At 46.2% G+C, this 17,561-nt stretch overlaps 1 long non-coding RNA gene across 1 annotated transcript; it reads right to left on the reverse strand.

Annotated features, from left to right (window-relative positions):
- Positions 1-13,903: 13,903 nt before the first annotated feature.
- LOC125525163 lies at positions 13,904-15,114 on the reverse strand. Its single transcript, XR_007291169.1, has 3 exons — positions 14,463-15,114; positions 14,272-14,354; positions 13,904-14,163 (listed from the first exon to the last, which is right to left on the reverse strand). It is a non-coding gene; the product is annotated as an uncharacterized LOC125525163 (long non-coding RNA).
- Positions 15,115-17,561: the final 2,447 nt, after the last annotated feature.

Here is a 17,561-nt window from a genome sequence, read left to right on the forward strand (position 1 = left end):
AACAAAATCTTCTTGCTAGACAGAGTGATATATCTGTGCTCCAGACACAAGTCCAATCCCTAATGGACGTTGTTTCGGAAACAAGAATAGTGGTTGAGAAATGTCGTCAAGATATGAATGGTTTTGAAACCAGACTATCAGACATTCGCTTCGTTGTTCAAGAGCAATGGCGGAAAAAAGGTGGAGATCGTGCTGCTCCATCAGATTCTACAGCCTGAAACATTAGCACTCAGGTTAAATGATCTGTGCTTCTATACATCTGATGGTGCTTTTATTTGGAAGGACTGTAAACTTTATGCCAACTGGCCTTTTGTTGTATGGTTGGAATTTATTTTGTTGTGATACAACATTTATGATGTTGCCTCAGGCTGCAGTAATTACGATGCTATTTTTGTATAGTGTAGGTTTATCTTAGTAATGTATTCGGCCGAAAGCTTCGTAGGAGCCCAACATGCCAACATTCGTCGGGCCCATTCCAATTGGGCTAAAAACGATTACGGGCCGAAATTGGCATGTAGCCCACTAAAAATATCTGGGCCTAAATCAGCGTAAGCTTTCATATTTTTCTGGTAGGCATGTGCCCATAGTGGGCCTTTAACAGGCCTAAACATAATTTGGGCCCTCAGTAAATATAGGCCATTTACAGGTGTAAATATCTCGAGCCCATAAAAAACATGGGCCTTTAATAGACCGAAAGTGAGATTGGGCCATGATTGTGCCAAATAACTCACTGGACTTAGCAGGCCGAAATTGTGGCCCATTTATGATGCGGATCTTTGACAGGCCGAAATTTGGACGGGCCGTAAATGCGCCGACCTAATACACGGGCCTTTAACAGGCTGGAACTTCGGTCGGGCTGGATTGTCGTCATTTTTATATGGGCCGTTAATGGGACCGATATGACGTTGGGCCACATATGGCCCATGGTTTATGTCCGGCGTTAACAGGTCGAAAATGACAACAGGCCGAAAGTGGCCCGAAGCTATAGTGGGCCTCTAACAGGCCGAATGTCGGACATGGCCGAATATGACCCAAATCCTTCATGGGCATTTATGGGCCGAAAGTTTTGATGGCCTGTAAATGGGCCCAAATGAAGCCGGACCTTTAACAGGACGGAAATACATCAGGCCGTAATTCGGCCCAATTACTTAGCGGACTGTTAACGGGCCAGAAGTGACCATGGGCCGCGTTGATGACAAGTTTAGGACAGGCCGTTGACGGGCCGACTTGATAGAGAATGCTGGGCCTTTAGCTGGGCCGACCCATTATGGTCTGTAGAATCTTGTGGGCCTTTAGCTGGGCCGGCCCATTGTGGTCCACAAAATCTTGTGGGCCTTTAGCTGGGCCGGCCCATTATGGTTAGCAAAATCGTGTGGGCCTTTAGCTGGGCCGGCCCATTATGGTCTGCTAAATTTTGTGGGCCTTTAGCTGGGCCGGCCAATTATGGTCCGCTAAATCTTATGGGCCTTCGGTTGGGCCGGCCCATTTAAACTTTGTGGGCCACTTTTGGGCCGGTCCACATGTCAACATATCATAGGCCCATCTCGACCGTTGGATGAGTGACACCTGTGCCAACGCGGAGCTGGCGCATGGATTCGTCAGCCAATGAGAATTTTACACGTGGAAAATCGGCATTGGTTGTGGCTGTTAACGGGTTATCGGATCCAAAATCCGACCCGATAGCTTAATGGCGTTCCGTTACGGTGGATGCCACTTGTCGGTCACCCTTGACGAAAGCACTTCTGTGACACGCGATTTATCGTCATGGAAGTGGACACTTCCGTGATGATAATTTTGGCAATGTCATGGAACACTTGTACGACATCACATGTATGACTATCTTGATTCTATCATAAATTTGTCATGGATGTACATGCATGACAAAAAACGCGACCTACTGTGACAAACACGTATCATCACGGAAGTGTATTTTTTTGTAGTGGTGGCTTGGTGTGCTAGGGAATACATATGGAGTGGAGGTAATTAATCTACCAAACCATAGGATACATTCACACATGCATAATTGACTTGGGATGATTCCAGAGGAAGCAAAAACTAGCTTTCTCTAATTCACGACAACAACTTACATCAAATGCATGTGAATTCGAGGAAGTCACTTATTCCATCCAAGCATGAGCTTCATGAACGGAACACGAAGGCATTGCTTACAAAGCTTCCAACACTAGCTTAATGTTCAACATGAATCATGGAGGAGATAAAATGCTGCTGATGGGCTTAACAACAACTCATCAGAATTTCCATATCACTGGAATTCCACCATTATGTGAACAAGGCGATAGCATTGGTCAGACCAAAGGATGTAATGGTGTATGCTCGAGGGATCAATCACGAGTAAGACAGCATTAAAAACATCATTGGTTCTGATTCGATTTGATGATAGCCCATACTCAAATCAAAGATTGGGTAAGATAATAGGTCCAACAACTGATCATGAGGACCAATTGATGAAGATATCATCTTTCTTCAACACACACACAGAAGATATCCCTTAGAGATGAACTAAGTTAAGCAAAGCTTTTACCTTCCAACTCTCCAAGTTGTTGTCTAGCTCAACCAACTAGCTCAGGGATATCCCACACCGATTCTTGGAGAAGGGGTGATTTATAAGAAAACCAACTTGATCACGAACCCAACATAGCGGTCAGGTGACAACCAGGTAATACTTCCAAGAAGATCTTCGGAAAATCATTAACCACCGATATGTCACTAAGCTCGAGAACAATCTTGCTTCTTTGGTAAGACGATATGATCAGATAAGCAAGGGTTGGCACTATCCTAACTCATTAATCGAAAAGTGCACCGTAAGTAAGGACTAGGTAGCACAATCTATCTTAGAATGATGACTCAATAACCAACACTCTAAGAATGAGAATATTGTCCATTTACTACCAAGCAACTAGTTGCTAGGAGTATTGATTTCACACATCACAGTTCACTTGTCGGTATTCCGGTTGCAACAACACGGAACCGAGGAGCGAATGACAATGGCGAGAAGTATCACTGCATCAAGAATTCATATGAGTTGGTGCAATTATCATGACATTCTTGACATAAGACTGTAATACTCCAGGTAGAACAGAACAGAAGCTAGATTGGCATTCTTATCTGTGGAATACAACTACTTTGACCCAATCCAGGGAATGGATAAGGTACTGGAGTTTGTTTCTCCTGGTCATTCCGGAATAGAATGGCTTGACGGACCATGAGAATAATGCGCTCCGGGAAACATGAATGCACACATAAACTTGACTATCCACTGATAGACAAGGATCGGAATACAACTACAAAAGAACAACTCAGAGGAACATATGGTTTTGTGAGTTGTGGATGCATAGATTAGCATGTCGAACGAGTTCAACATATTTCTTCCGGATAACCCATGCAAAAAGATAGAACTGGCAGAGTCACAATGTAGAATGGAGAACTCATCGAGAGCACTCTTGTTGTGATCTTTTGGTTCAAAGAACTTCTGCCATAAGAAGTTCATGGTATTTGGAAGAAGGAAATACCACGGACCTCGAGGATTATCACAAGGTTACTAATATCCTAAAGGTACGAGCAACACTCTCAACACGAGGTAAGTAGAGTGAATCTTGGGTTCAAGAACCCAGGAAAAGGATACCTACTAACTAATAACATCACGAGATGGTTCTGAGAATGGTGGCCAGAATCATCACACTGGGGATACAAAGCATTGCTAGATTACTAGGTGACTCCCTAAGACACCTAGGTTCATAATAATAGCTCCAACATATATGTCGAGGCAATAGAGTACCTCAACTCACCGATTAGTGTGGTTGAACTGGCCCAAAGGGACATCGGGAATGGAAAGAAGGGATTTGCAAATGCATCAGACTACTTAGAAACCTGGGATGACTCAGATAGCATAACGGCTGTAAATGCTCAAAAAGATTTGAGACATCCTATAAAATGGTGGCATAACCACCCAGAATCACAATATCAAGGTTCCGAGATCAACTGTCAACATACTAAAGTAGTAGAAACTGAACTGAGGCTTGGAACCAATAATACTATAAGAGTCTATGGATTAGTAACACATGAACCTGATAGAAAGAAGAGAAGCCTAGTTCTTAATCCCCATACAAGAGAAGAGGATGACTCGGATCAGAAGGGCGTAAGGTAAAGGAGTAAAAAGAGCCTTACGTTCCCATCCACAATCAATTCCCTTACATAACTAAAGAATTTCTAGACTCAACTTTGACCGGTTTGGCTTGGTAATCCTACAGGCAGTCAGGCTCTGATACCAACGCTGTCAGGACCTCGATTCTAAGTCACACTGATCTAGCCTGTAACACCTCATATCACTTTGCGGCCTCATGCACGGTATTCCCACGGGTGTCGCATTACCATAGCCTGGGACCATTTGCGCCTTTTGGCTCACGTATATGATAGCATCGCTAGCATTCATATGACAAAGAACCCGGGCCGACATGACTAGTCGTGAACCCAAAGTGGCACTAACTTACGGGGACAAGCATACATGAATCAACCTCGAGCATGTCGGTCAACAGCGTATGAATCCGGGCTATAGCAGTTGGGCTAATAGGACTCCGGGAACCCGGGCTGCAACAGGCTAATAGATTTTCCGGATGTCTCCGCATGACATTTCCCCGAAGGACAGACACAGTAACAAAGTGAATCACATGCCGGCCAGTCTAAGTGTTCTGGAGTAGTAGTGCTGAGCTAGCAGGAATCCGGTAAACTGGGCTGTAGCAGAGCACCATGGCTCAGTGGAAGCACTAGACTACATTTCCCCGTAAGAGAGGCTACCAAGGATAAACAACTAGGTTGTCAGATCCCACACATACCAAGCATTTCAATCATACACACAATATGCCCGATATGTGTAAATACAACATGGCATCACAACAAAACTCTACAACTCAAAGTATTTATCATTAGGCTTCGAGGAGCCAAGTATTACAAACATGGGTCTCATGACCCAACATACAGAGCATACAAGCAACAAGCACAAGCGGAAGCTTAACTTGTTTGAGTACAAACAACTATAAAAAGAAAAAGGTTGAGAAGCCTGACTGTCTACAAGACCCTGCCGAGGGCACCAGATCGTAGCTGGGGTAACAAGCTAAACGTCGACGTCCACGTAGAACTACTAGCGAGACTGAAGTCTCTCTGCAAAAACATAAATTAAGCAAACGTGAGTACAAATGTACCCAACAAGACTTACATCACAACTAGCTATATATGCATCGGTATCAACAAAAGGGATGGTGGGGTTTAACTACAGCAAGCCATCTTTGACTCAGTGGCTGACCTGAACTACTACTACAAGTAACTCTTTTGAGGTGGCGCACATGAGTCCACATATTCACCAATCAATACACTACTATGGATCGGCTCCCGTCTCCCTTCGAGAACGCCATCCATAGCACTCACGCTTATCTTGCGCATTTTAGAGTATCCACTTTCACTTGTCTATGAACTGTACAGGCAACCAAGAAGTCCTTTACCGCGGACAAGGCTATTCGAATAGATCATTTATAACCCTGCAGGGGTGTACTTATTCATACACGCTCTCGCCACTTACCACCATGTACACGTCGTGTATCTCGGCAACCTTCAAGTGGAAGCCTGGCGAGGGAGTCGGCCACGACCTGACTAACCACACAAGTCTCTAGTCCAGGTTTATTGCCTATTCGGGTTCCATCCGCGAGGAGATCCGGCTAGAGTTTCACTCACAACCCCAAACGATGTGTGCAGGGTTCCCGAGACACCAAACGGGCGCCCGGTACACCATGCCACGGTGTATCTACTGCATCATAGCCCACCCCTAGGGTCAGCGCTACGCACGGCCTCCAACACATAGCCTACAAACACTGGAAACTAGTTGCAACTCCTGGACAGAGGACAAGGGCGGTTAATAAGTCGAGAGGGTCAATTAAGGATCCCAATGAGTGGTAGTAGCTGTTCATGGATCACAAACACAGAACTCAGTTCCTGAGGACGGTTTCAATGAGATAACCCACCATGTACTCCTACATGGCCTCTCAGCGCTACCTTTACCAAATCATGTTCACACACTTAGCTCACACACAATAGGACATGTTCATCACCATTCCAATTCATCCCCGATGAATCAGACCTGACTCAACTCTAAGCAGTAGCAGGCATGACAAACAAGATGAATGAGTAGGCACATCAGGGCTCAAACAACTCCTACGCATGCTAGAGGGTTTCATCTATTTACTGTGGCAATGACAGGTCATGCAGAGGAAAAGGGGTTCAACTACCGCAGCATGTAACAGATGAATCGTTGTTGTCCTAATGCAGTAAAAGAGAGCAGGAGTGAGAGAGTGGGATTGTATCAGAATGAACAAGGGGGTTTTGCTTGCCTGATGGAGTGGTAGTAGGATACTGCCCTTCAGTCGGATATTCGTGGGTATCCTCGGAGGCAGAACATACCACGAGAGACACATCGGAACACAATCATCACATGGCAATATGAAACAATATGATGCATTCTATGACATGGCAATATGGGTCTGTTTTGGCTAATGCATTCTAAAATAGGTTGGTTTGAGTCCATTTGAATCAAAGATTCAAATGAAAGCCCATGATATGAAGTCATATTAATGCATTAGCTTGTTTCACTTAAACAGCAAGGTTAAAGTGTTCTAACATGCATGCAACCATTACAGATGGAAAGATTGGTTTTTTCTGATCAATTTTCATATATAAATATTTGCATTTGGAGTTACAGATCAATTTCTATGAATTTTTGAAGTTGATAACATTTTCTGGAATTTCCTGTATAAGAATAAATCCAGTAAATGATTTATTGCATCAGCATTGCGTCAGGGTGATGTCAACAGTCAACGGGGACGGTCCAGGTCAAACCTGACAAGTGGGTCCCGTGTGTGAGTGTCATTAGACTAACTAATTTTAGTTAGTCCTAATCCTAGGTTAATTAGCAAGAGAGGGCCCGCGTGTCAGTGGCTCATCTAATTAGCTAAGTTAATTAACACTAACTAAACCTAACACTAATTAAACAGTCGCCTAGGCCCACACGTCAGGGGAGGTCAAACCCCTGGTCTGTAGGGTCAAACCCGCCGGTGACTCGACGCCGACGAGGCCAGACGCGGCGGAGGTTCTCGGAATTGCTCCTCCGGCGACCAAATTAACGGCGGAGCCCATCTAAGAGTAGTTGGAGCTCGCGCGCATCGAGTGGTGGTAGTGGGAGGTGCTGGGTTGGCCGGAAACAATGGCAACGACCACTTGGGCGGTGGCCGGAGTTCGGCCGTTGCTCAAAATGGCGTTACAGGCTACACTAGGAGCAGCGGGTGGCCGTGCTCGACTCGTGGGGATGTACTGAGTGCAGTGGTGAGCTCGGGTGCAAGCTTGCACAGCCGTGGCCACGGTGGCGACATGGCCGGCGGCGAGGAGCTATCGGCTCCGATGACCATGGTGGTTAGAAGGCGTGGACGAGCACAGGGAGAGAGGGGAAAAGGGCATGGGCTCACGGCGATTCCGGAAGAGGCAACGGTGAGGCTGGGGAGGGGCTGGAGCTCGCGAATCCCCGGTGAGATCACCGGCGGCCAGAGGTTGAAGACGAGGTTGGGAATGTCATTGTAGGTCTTCCGGCGAGGCGTGTCTCGGTGGGGAGGAGGAGGGGGTCGCGGCAGAGCTTCTGAGCGCATCGGCTAGGCGTGGGGTCGCCGGTGGCCGCAGTGGTGGTCGTCGGCGCTCTCGGGTGCTCGTGGTTGATCGCGGGAGAGAGAGAGAGAAGGGGAGGAGGAGGGGGTCCAGAGTAAGAGGGGGGGTCCAGGGGGCTGCGTGGCGCTCGGGGACGACTCCAGCAGCGGCAAGCAGGCAGGAGGTGGCCGTGCGCGTGCCGGCGTGCGGTGGCCACGTGCCTCGGTCCTTATGGAAGAGGAAGGAGAACACACGGGATCCCCTAGTGGGTTGGGCTGCCAACTGGGCCGGCCAGGTGGGCTTTGGTGGGTCTCTGCTCTTTTCCTTTTTCTTTCTCTTTTCTAATTCTGACATTCGTTTCTGGACTTAATAAAAATGGCTAGGCACTTTCAAAAATCATGCAACTAATTGAGGTCATTGTTTGGAATATTTCCAACAGTAAACATTTCAGTTTGTGATTATTTGGACATTTAAAATATTTTATAACATTTAAATGCCCAAATGCAAATAGAGTATGATTTAATTCAGAGCCCAAATATGTCATGGAAAAATGTCCATCACCTCTGGTTACTGTTTCCTGCCTTTTCCAAAAATGATGAACATTTTTGAAAGCTATTTGGATTTACTGAAAATATTTTAGTTGAACCAAGTGAATTCCTTTGATGCTAGGGTTTAGGCAATCCCCATTTCAAGTTTCTTTCAAACTTAAACATGATGCACACATGAAGCTAGCCTAGTGCAATGCCAGAAGCTAGGGATGTGACAAATGGATTTTTCCAAAACTTGGTGGAGAGAGTTGATATAGATAGGATAATACTTAGGAATATTTTCAGCCATAATGGAGCAAGATAAAATATACTTGCTTCACAAACTGAAAATTTGGACAGAATCAAAGAATTGCTCCTATGCTCACATAGTTCAATGGAATAAACTAAGTTTGGGTGGAGGCTAATGATTTGAGATAATTGAGAATATGGAAAAGTTTCATCCCATTTGGAAACTCTATGAAGGTACTTCCTTCACAAGCATGCCATCTGGTCAGAAACTTTGAAAAATTGCACAGGGAGCTAGGATGACTGGATTGAGCTCATATTTGGTATCCATGGGTGATTTATCAAGGTTAATCACCCTGCCAAATTGCAGCTCAATTGGAATTAGGAATAAAGCATTTCCTTTGCAAAAATTTCAAAGAGGGCAGAAACTTGCATTGGATCATGTGCTCAAATTATGGTCTTTGCAGCATGGGTTTGGATGGAAATGGTGAAGATATAGCAATTACAAACTCCACAAATTCTTTGGGAATTTTCCTTGCTATAAAAATGGTAGCTCCTCTGGAAAATGGCAGAAATGCAATATTGGCTTAAAATAGGAAAATGCAATTTTCCTTATTTAATTATGGCCAATATCTTGCATATTTTGCATATCCAAGGATTAGAAGGATAGGAGGGTCTCTAGGAACAGATGGGATGATCAACAGATCAAGGAAAATGATGGCTCCTTTGTAATCACAACAGCCACATTCAAATTCCAAAAATTTGGAATTAGGGTTTGAGAGGATTTGAGATGATTCAAAAGAGATCTTGCCCACTGACAAAGACATGAGCAAGCTTTTGAAAGGTTGGAAATGACAAGAATTCTCAGAGTCATCCAACAAACTCAGGAGAAAGATTTTGAAAATGAGTTCCATGAAGGAATAACAGCTCAAAAATTGATAACCCAATTTTGGGGCTGCTACAAACCTTCCCCCCTTAAAAAGAATCTCGTCCTCGAGATTCCTAGGGTTACAACACAATTGCAAAGATAACTACTCCAGGGAAAACCTCAGGGTAAATTTTAACCCTTTGGTCGGATTCGAACGAGTTGGGGCACCGATAATTGGTGCACCTAGGGAGATATATGGGCAAACACGGTTATATCCACGACTAGGGCCATTCAAGAGCAAACTCTCGAAAAATTTGCTAGATGCACCCCAGTGAACAGTGGATTCACCTGCTGACACGTGGGTCCAGGGCCCACTAGCAGCCTCCTTCTTCTACCTCTGTCCAACTGCTTCTTCTATGCTGCTGCTTAGCATGCGGCTTGGCGCAGCGCGCATCTAGCTCCTAGTGTGATGAGGACCCTAGTGCCGTAGTGCGTGGCGTGCATGACACCGGTGCAGGGAGCACTCACATCGTGGGCCAGCACCTTGTCGGCACTTCTGGTGGATTCGCCTCCTGGATGCCGGTGATCGGGCGACGGGCGGTTCTCCTGGACCTCGCTCACCGTACATCGGGGTTGGGCTATAAAAGACGGCAGCGCGGCTCTCCTCCAATGCACCAACACAATGCCTCTCTACTACCTCTTCGTTTTGGGGTGAGATCAAGCCGAGCTCCTTCGGTGAGGAGGGGTTCTTGGCGGTGCTACGGTTGTTCCTCACGGCGTTGCTGGGTACGCTAATCGGCTCGTCGATCCTCCTGCTGATACTCATCAGGAATGATTGGCCTCGGGACAATGCGTGACTAGGTACGGTGGCTCGAGATGCGGGAGAAGACGGTGCACTGCGTGGTCCTCTGCCACACTTGATCCTCCGTCGCTTTGTGCTGGCGGAGTAATCGCGTGCTGCGGTGGAACGGCGGTGGCGACTCGGCTGCATCATGCAAGGCCGTGACGGTGGGGTGGTGAGGTTCAGATGTGGGTGAGGTGGCTGCGCCAGCTCAGGATTCAGACTAGGGCACGGGAAAAATTTCGCGGATAGCTCCAGGAAATGTAGATGTCGAGGTAGAATCGGAGTTGAAATCTGTATCGGGGTAGATGTACTGGATCGAGTGAAATAAAGTTGGCAGTGTTCCTTCAGAAGTGAAATCGGGAAAAAGAATTAGAGACGAGGAACTGCCAGACGGAAATGCCTCTGTGAGGCTCTAGGTTTAGATATCCGGCACACGAGGTATGCACAGATAGAGATGGATACGTGACTTTGCATTCCCCCGAGTACTGCCCGAACATACTCGTGGGTGAACCGGGTATGCGTGCAGTATGCAATACAAACAAACTAACAAACATACCGATGCAACAAACATGCAATGCAAACACAGCAGAAAATCATTCTAAGGTGTTTTAATGCTAGCGGGTATATGTAATCTTGGCATACATATACCTACACAAGCGCGCATTTTAATAGAGACTCGGGACGAGCCAATGTTGTTTTTAGTGTATGTGTCGTACTGATTAAAATCTTGTTAGCAACACATTGGCAACCCTGTCAAACATCTCTGCTTGATAGAGAGACAAACAAAAACAAGCACGAAAACAAACATAGAACACATCATACATATTACAACAATGCAAGCATACAACAAAGCACGAACGCTCTACGCGCTAAACGAAACTACTCACTCTGGGATACATAGTTCTATCCTCCTATCGAGGATGAACAGACTGACTGACCTACTCGCAGATTCATCTCACTGCGCGGCTGAGGTCATGCAGAGGACTGGCCTTGCTGGGGCTCTCCGCGAGGACAAAGACTAAGCCAATCTCCATCTTCATCGTCTGACAGCACTATGGGTTGGGCTTCTACTGCTGGAGGTGTGGCTGAAATTGATCCAAGCAAATGCTGCTGGTGGATCCAAAAAAGAGCCTTGTCGAGGGTGACAATGTTTGGCCTGGGCCACAATACAGGCTGAGAGGGTAGCACTGGTTCGGATGGCATGGGGTGAATGGCTTGAGATGTGAATTTACGAGCCTCACGATAAGCTTCCTTGACCACTCGTAACTCATCATTGTACAGGGTTCTAAATTCGGCAAGCATCTTTGAAATCATCATCCCCTGGGCAGTGATATATTGCACCAAGAGAGCGATTGCGGGGTCATCTCCTTGGATAGCGGGAGAAGGCTGCATTCCCGCTTCTGCCACAATGGGGAAAAAGCAGAACTCCCGCCTCGTTGGCACATGCGGGAACTTGGTTCAGAGGTATAGGATGGCCTCCACAGCAGCGGCCTGAATGGCTAAATCAGTGGTAGGCATGGATCTACCCTGAAAAACCAACGGCTGGCCATCTACTGCAAGGCCTAGGCTGATGTGCACTCTTGCAACAAAGCGATGAAGGTGAGGGACGGGTGTCGACTGGAACACCAGGTAATCTGGGCTAGCATTGCAGCCAAAGGCTTTAGTGAGCATCTCGGTAAGAAGGGGTGGAAAGCCAGGGTGGTTGACGACAAAGGTGCGGGTGTGAAACTTGGGAGCTTTGAAGCTGCTAGTCATGGCTGGGGAGCTACTAGCTAGGCTTCTCTGCAGGGACATGGGTGAACGAGGGGAGCGCGAAACGTCTAGCGGAAAAGGGGGATTTTATAGGCAGCTATGCGGGACATGCCCGCATGGCGTGGCCCCTTTCCCTTAATGGTGAAGGGAAGGCGGTGCGGCTGACCAAAAAGGATAGGGTTGCTATTCATTCCATGGATAACTAGGCGGGGACAGCGGGGTGAGGACGTGTCGGTCCCGACTGCGCCACCTGTTGATTAACAGTGGCCATGCCGGATGCTAGGGATGGGTCAAATCCCTTAGGGTCATTACGGTTTAATGGTAACGGTGATCTAATGCTATGATAACCTATGCCAGCCTAGCTGCTCTGATACCATCTCCTGTGACACCCCGATCCGCATGGAGCAGGGAGGCTTCGCACGTCAGCCCAGGATTATGCCAGACGCACGACAGGTCCATGATACAGCATTCCAGGTACAATAACATTCATCAACTACATGTGTATAAGATTACATCATTGATGAATACAATTATCTAGCATAGCCCTAAGGCTATTAAAAGGTAGCGGAAGTCTATTTAAATGGCGGCGGAAGTCTTGGTTTGGCAGCATCTCACTTAGGCTAGGCTCCACAACTCACGGGACTGGCAAGATTACGGCCTAGCACGACGGAACAAGCGAACAAGTTGGGTACGACCTACAAAACTGGCATGACACGCCAGGTCGGTACATTGAATGTACTTGCAAGACAACCAAATACATAACATCCAAAGAAACAGATGACAAAGCAAGAACCAAGCATATGCAATAGTCTACTTTAACACAACTTCTAAGCATGGCAATGATATTAACTAGAATCATAAATCAAACTAAGCATCAACATCATAGCATCTACTAGCATGGCATATCAAATTTACTCCTACCATATCAATAGCAAAGCATAACATATCAAAATATGGATGGCATCATGAAACTATGCTTAAAATAAACTACCAGTTACCTCCCGTGAAGGCATGACGTATTAACCTTATGCAACACCACTTAATCTGCCACGGCTCCTCGGAGCACACGCATGACTTACCGAGACCTCGTCTCGGGGTCATATCAACACCTCATCGTGACTTCTCACGATTATCTCATAGTCCAAGTCATCACATGATTTACCACATTTTAATTATCACACAAGTTATTAGCAGGTTTATCCTCCATTTCAACCAAGATCCGATAGTGTGACCTACTACGAACTTTTGCCCATGACCAAGACGCGGCTATCAATAGATTGAATATACTCTCTGCAAAGGTAGCACACTTTACCCACACCACGGAACCCTGGCCTCGCACTCCCATACGTGCGGACCACGGTGTTCCGACAAAACCGAGCTACTGCCATGACACTCTCCCGGCCACTCCGACCAATACCCCCTTGGGGTTCGGTCCTGGGTGGCCCCATGTCTACCAAAGACACCAATGGCCAACGTCATGGCAAAACAGTCCCAAACGGGACAAGGTACCATAAAAACAAAAACGAGCACACAAGGTTATGTCCACCTACCTGATCAGGGTAGCGTGTTCCCATAACCTTCCCTCACGGGAGGCACCGGTGAGAGGCATGACAATAGACCCTGCCAGGACCTTCCCATAAGGTAAATGTGGTTGCACAGGAGAAAGCTCGACTTGGGTGGCACTATGATATCCCAGTGATGACGGGGGAGGTTTGTTATTAAGTAATATTATTAACTTCTCCATCATCAATCATCATGCGAGCATTATTAACAAGAATGCAATAACTAACATGCAACATACCGATGCAGTAACAAAACATCAAGCATTTCAAAAGAACAGTGATAGCATGCGAAACATGGCAATACCAAGTACTAGCAAACTTATTAGTGCAATAGAATTATCATAACATCGATACTACTAACATGAAACTAAACTGGGCAGAGGCATGATATTATTAGTAGCAACAGTAAACTAGCATGTCAACCTATTTCATGAACGCATAAGCATGCAAGACAGATAACAAAACATATAGCACGACTAAAATAATAGGAGACGGAACAGACAAGAAACTACTGCAACTAAACACACACACGAGGTGCAAGCAAAGTCAACATGCAAGTTCGGGGCTCAAGATAATTGGTTGGCTTGCCTGGGGTCGACAAATACTCCGGAAAAAGTGCGGAACGATCGCAGAAAGATTTGCCAGAAACAGTTCTCTCTCGGAGGGGGCCTGTTTACGTGCAAGGGCAAAGTGGTCATTTTCACTGTGTGAAAACATAATAAAAATGATACCAACAGAAAGAGTTCGACGAGACGAAGACGTGAGCGTTGGTTTCACCTCAATCGGAGTTACGGTTGCGGAGTTATAAAGTGATGAAAATCAGGGACTTTTTTGCAAAAAGAATATCCACATACGGGTCCCTGAGTGGATAAGTCAGAGGCGCAAAATTAGAAATACGCTTTATGATTAAGAAAACGCATTCTGCGCTGAAACAGAGGGCAATACGCTTTCAATAAAAGAAAACATACTTTGAGCTGAAGCAGAGAGAAAATACGCTTTCGTTGGATGAAATTGTGCACGGGCAGAAGCCGTGTCCACTTATCCACGTCAGCAGGGCGCTGGGCCACTAGCGCGTGGGGCCCAGGCGCAGGGGAAGGGGGTCGGGCGCTCGTCTTCTTCCTCCCTGTGTTCTTCGCGTGGAACAGAGGAGGACCAGGCGAGGCAGAGGCGAGCTTCAGGCGAGGGGGCCGGCCGACTCCGGTCGTCTCCGGCCGTGGCGCGGTAGCTAGGCGTGGCCCGCCGCATCCATTCAGAGGAAGGGCGGCTGCTGGGGAGGCGCGGGGAGGAGATCGCCACCGGAAAGGAGAGCGACCGCGGCGGCACTGGATCTTGGGGGCGGAGGCTTTAGGTACTCCGGTGACGAGGTGAGGGTCTGGGGAGGATCACCGGAGCATGGGAAAGATGTGGGTGCGGTCAGGGAGTGGAGGGGTGGCTCTGGTCGCTTCAATTTAGCAGGACCAAGGAGGCGTCCATGACGGCAATGGCGGGCGAGAGGAGGCTCGGAAGCTCAGGGGAGAGGCTTGGGAGGGGTTGAGGACCGCAATGAACCTCCAGGCGTGCTTAAATAGCCGCAGGGAGAGCTCTAGAGGGAGGGGTGAGGCGACACGCGGCGCGGCTACGTGTCCGAGCGCCGGCGATACGCACATGCGGCCATGGGTCACGGGGAGCGGCGGGAAGGCGACGAGGGGATGCGGACGAGTGCCAGGGGGTCACGGAGACGAGGGATGCTCGCGGACGAGAGGTAGAAGTGGACAAGAGGCGAGGAAACGACGGTGCGTGTGTTCGGTGATGGCCACGGCTCAACGAGGAAGCAAACGAAGGGGGAAACGGATCAAGGCGCACGGCGAAGATGAGGCTGAGCTATGTGACATGATTGGACAAACCAGGACCGGCCGGAGCAAGGGTGCCGACAAGAACAGTGGCTAGACCACCGATTTGGCCTGCATTGCCCCGTGCTCACCACGCGCACTGGTGCAAACGGCGCACTCCGAGCGGTCAAATCATGTCTGGGAAATGGACCTTGCTACCCTTAGTTCAAAGGCGGTAACAACTTGTTCCAGGGGGCAAGAAGGGATCTGCAGGCTGATCCAAAACATTGCTGCAGCAAGGTGTTTGTGCTGCGGGGAGACAATCACAGGAAGAGGAAAAGGCTGAGCTTTGGCATGGTGTGATCATACATTAAAATGATTACTTCTGCAAATTATTAGCTCATAAGGATGAATAAAAATGATAGTTGATGTACAATGCACCACCATGGACAGAATTAGAGATTAGGATGATGCACTCACATAGTTGATTAGATAGAGCTAGAATTATGCATGGCCCAATTATTTGATGATATGAATAGTACCAAAGAGTTTCATTCCATTTGGATGAACCAAAATAGCACTTGCTTCACAAAGCATCTCTCTGGACAGAATTTTGGAAAATTTGCACACGGAAAATTGGGTAATGGATTGAGCCAAAACTTGGTGGAGAGAGTTTATATAGATATTATAAGACTTAGGAATATTTTCATTCATAATGGAGCAAGATAAATTATACTTGCTTCACAAACTGAAAATTTGGACAGAATCAAAGAATTGCTCCTGTGCTCACATAGTTCAATGGAATGAACTGAATTTAGGTGGAGGCTAATTATTTGAGATACTTGAGAATATGGAAAAGTTTCATCCCATTCGGAAACCCTATGAAGGTACTTCCTTCACAAGCATGCCATCTGGTCAGAAATTTTGAAAAATTGCACAGGGATCTAGGATTAATATATTGATCTCATCTTTGGTATCCTCGGGTGAATTATCAAGGTTAATAACCCTGCCAAATTTCAGCTCAATTGGAATTAGGAATAAAGCACTTCCTTTGCAAAAATTTCAGAGAGGGCAGAAACTTGCATTGGATCATGTGCTGAAATTATGATCTTTGGAGCATGGGTTTGGATGGAAATGGTGAAGATCTAGCAATTAAAAACTCCACAAATTCTTTGGGAATTTTCCTTTCTATAAAAATGGTAGCTCCTTTAGAAAATGGCAGAAATGCAATATTGGCTTAAAATAGGAAAAGGCAAGTTTCTTTATTTAATTATGGCCAATATCTTTGCCAGAGCTTGGATTTGGCATAAATATCAACTCCACCAATTCTCATGAATTTAGGAGATGGCTAGCTATGCCTTTGGATTTTATTCCTCAAAAAGGCAAGAAAATGAATAAATCATAATTCAAAAATATTGCATAAGACTTAGCAATATTTTTGCATATCCAAGGATTAGAAGGATAGGAGGGTCTCTGGGAACAAATGGGATGATCAACAGATCAAGGAAAATGATTGCTCCTTTGTAATCACAACGGCCACATTCAAATTCCAAAAATTTGCAATTAGGGTTTGAGAGGATTTGAGATGATTCAAAAGAGGTCTTGCCCACTGACAAAGACATGAGCAAGGTTTTGAAAGGTTGGGAATGACAAGAATTCTCAGAGTCATCCAACAAACTCAGGAGAAAGATTTTGAAAATGAGTGCCAGGAAGGAATAACAACTCAAACATTGATAACCCAATTTTGGGGCTGTTACATGCATCTAGAGTATTAAGTTCACAAGAACGGAGTAACACATTAGGCAAGATGACATGATGTAGAGGGATAAACTCAAGCAATATGATATAAACTCCATTTTTTATCCTCGATGGCAACAATACAATACGTGACTTGCTGCCCCTACTGTCACTGGGAAAGGACACCGCAATATTGAACCCAAAGCTAAGCACTTCTCCCATTGCAAGAAAGATCAATCTAGTAGGCCAAACCAAACTGACAATTCGAAGAAATTTTCAAAGATATCAAACCATGCATATAAGAATTCAGAGAAGAATCAAGTATTGTTCATTGATAATCTTGATCATAAACCCACAATTCATCGGATCTCGGCAAACACACCGCAAAAAGTATTACATCGAATAGATCTCCAAGAACATCAAGGAGAACTTTGTGTTGAGAACCAAAGTGAGAGAAGAAGCCATCTAGCTAATAACTATGGACCCGAAGGTGTGTGGTAAACTACTCACACATCATCAGAG

This window comes from Triticum urartu, chromosome 7 (assembly GCF_003073215.2).
Source record: "Triticum urartu cultivar G1812 chromosome 7, Tu2.1, whole genome shotgun sequence".
NCBI lineage: Eukaryota > Viridiplantae > Streptophyta > Magnoliopsida > Poales > Poaceae > Triticum > Triticum urartu.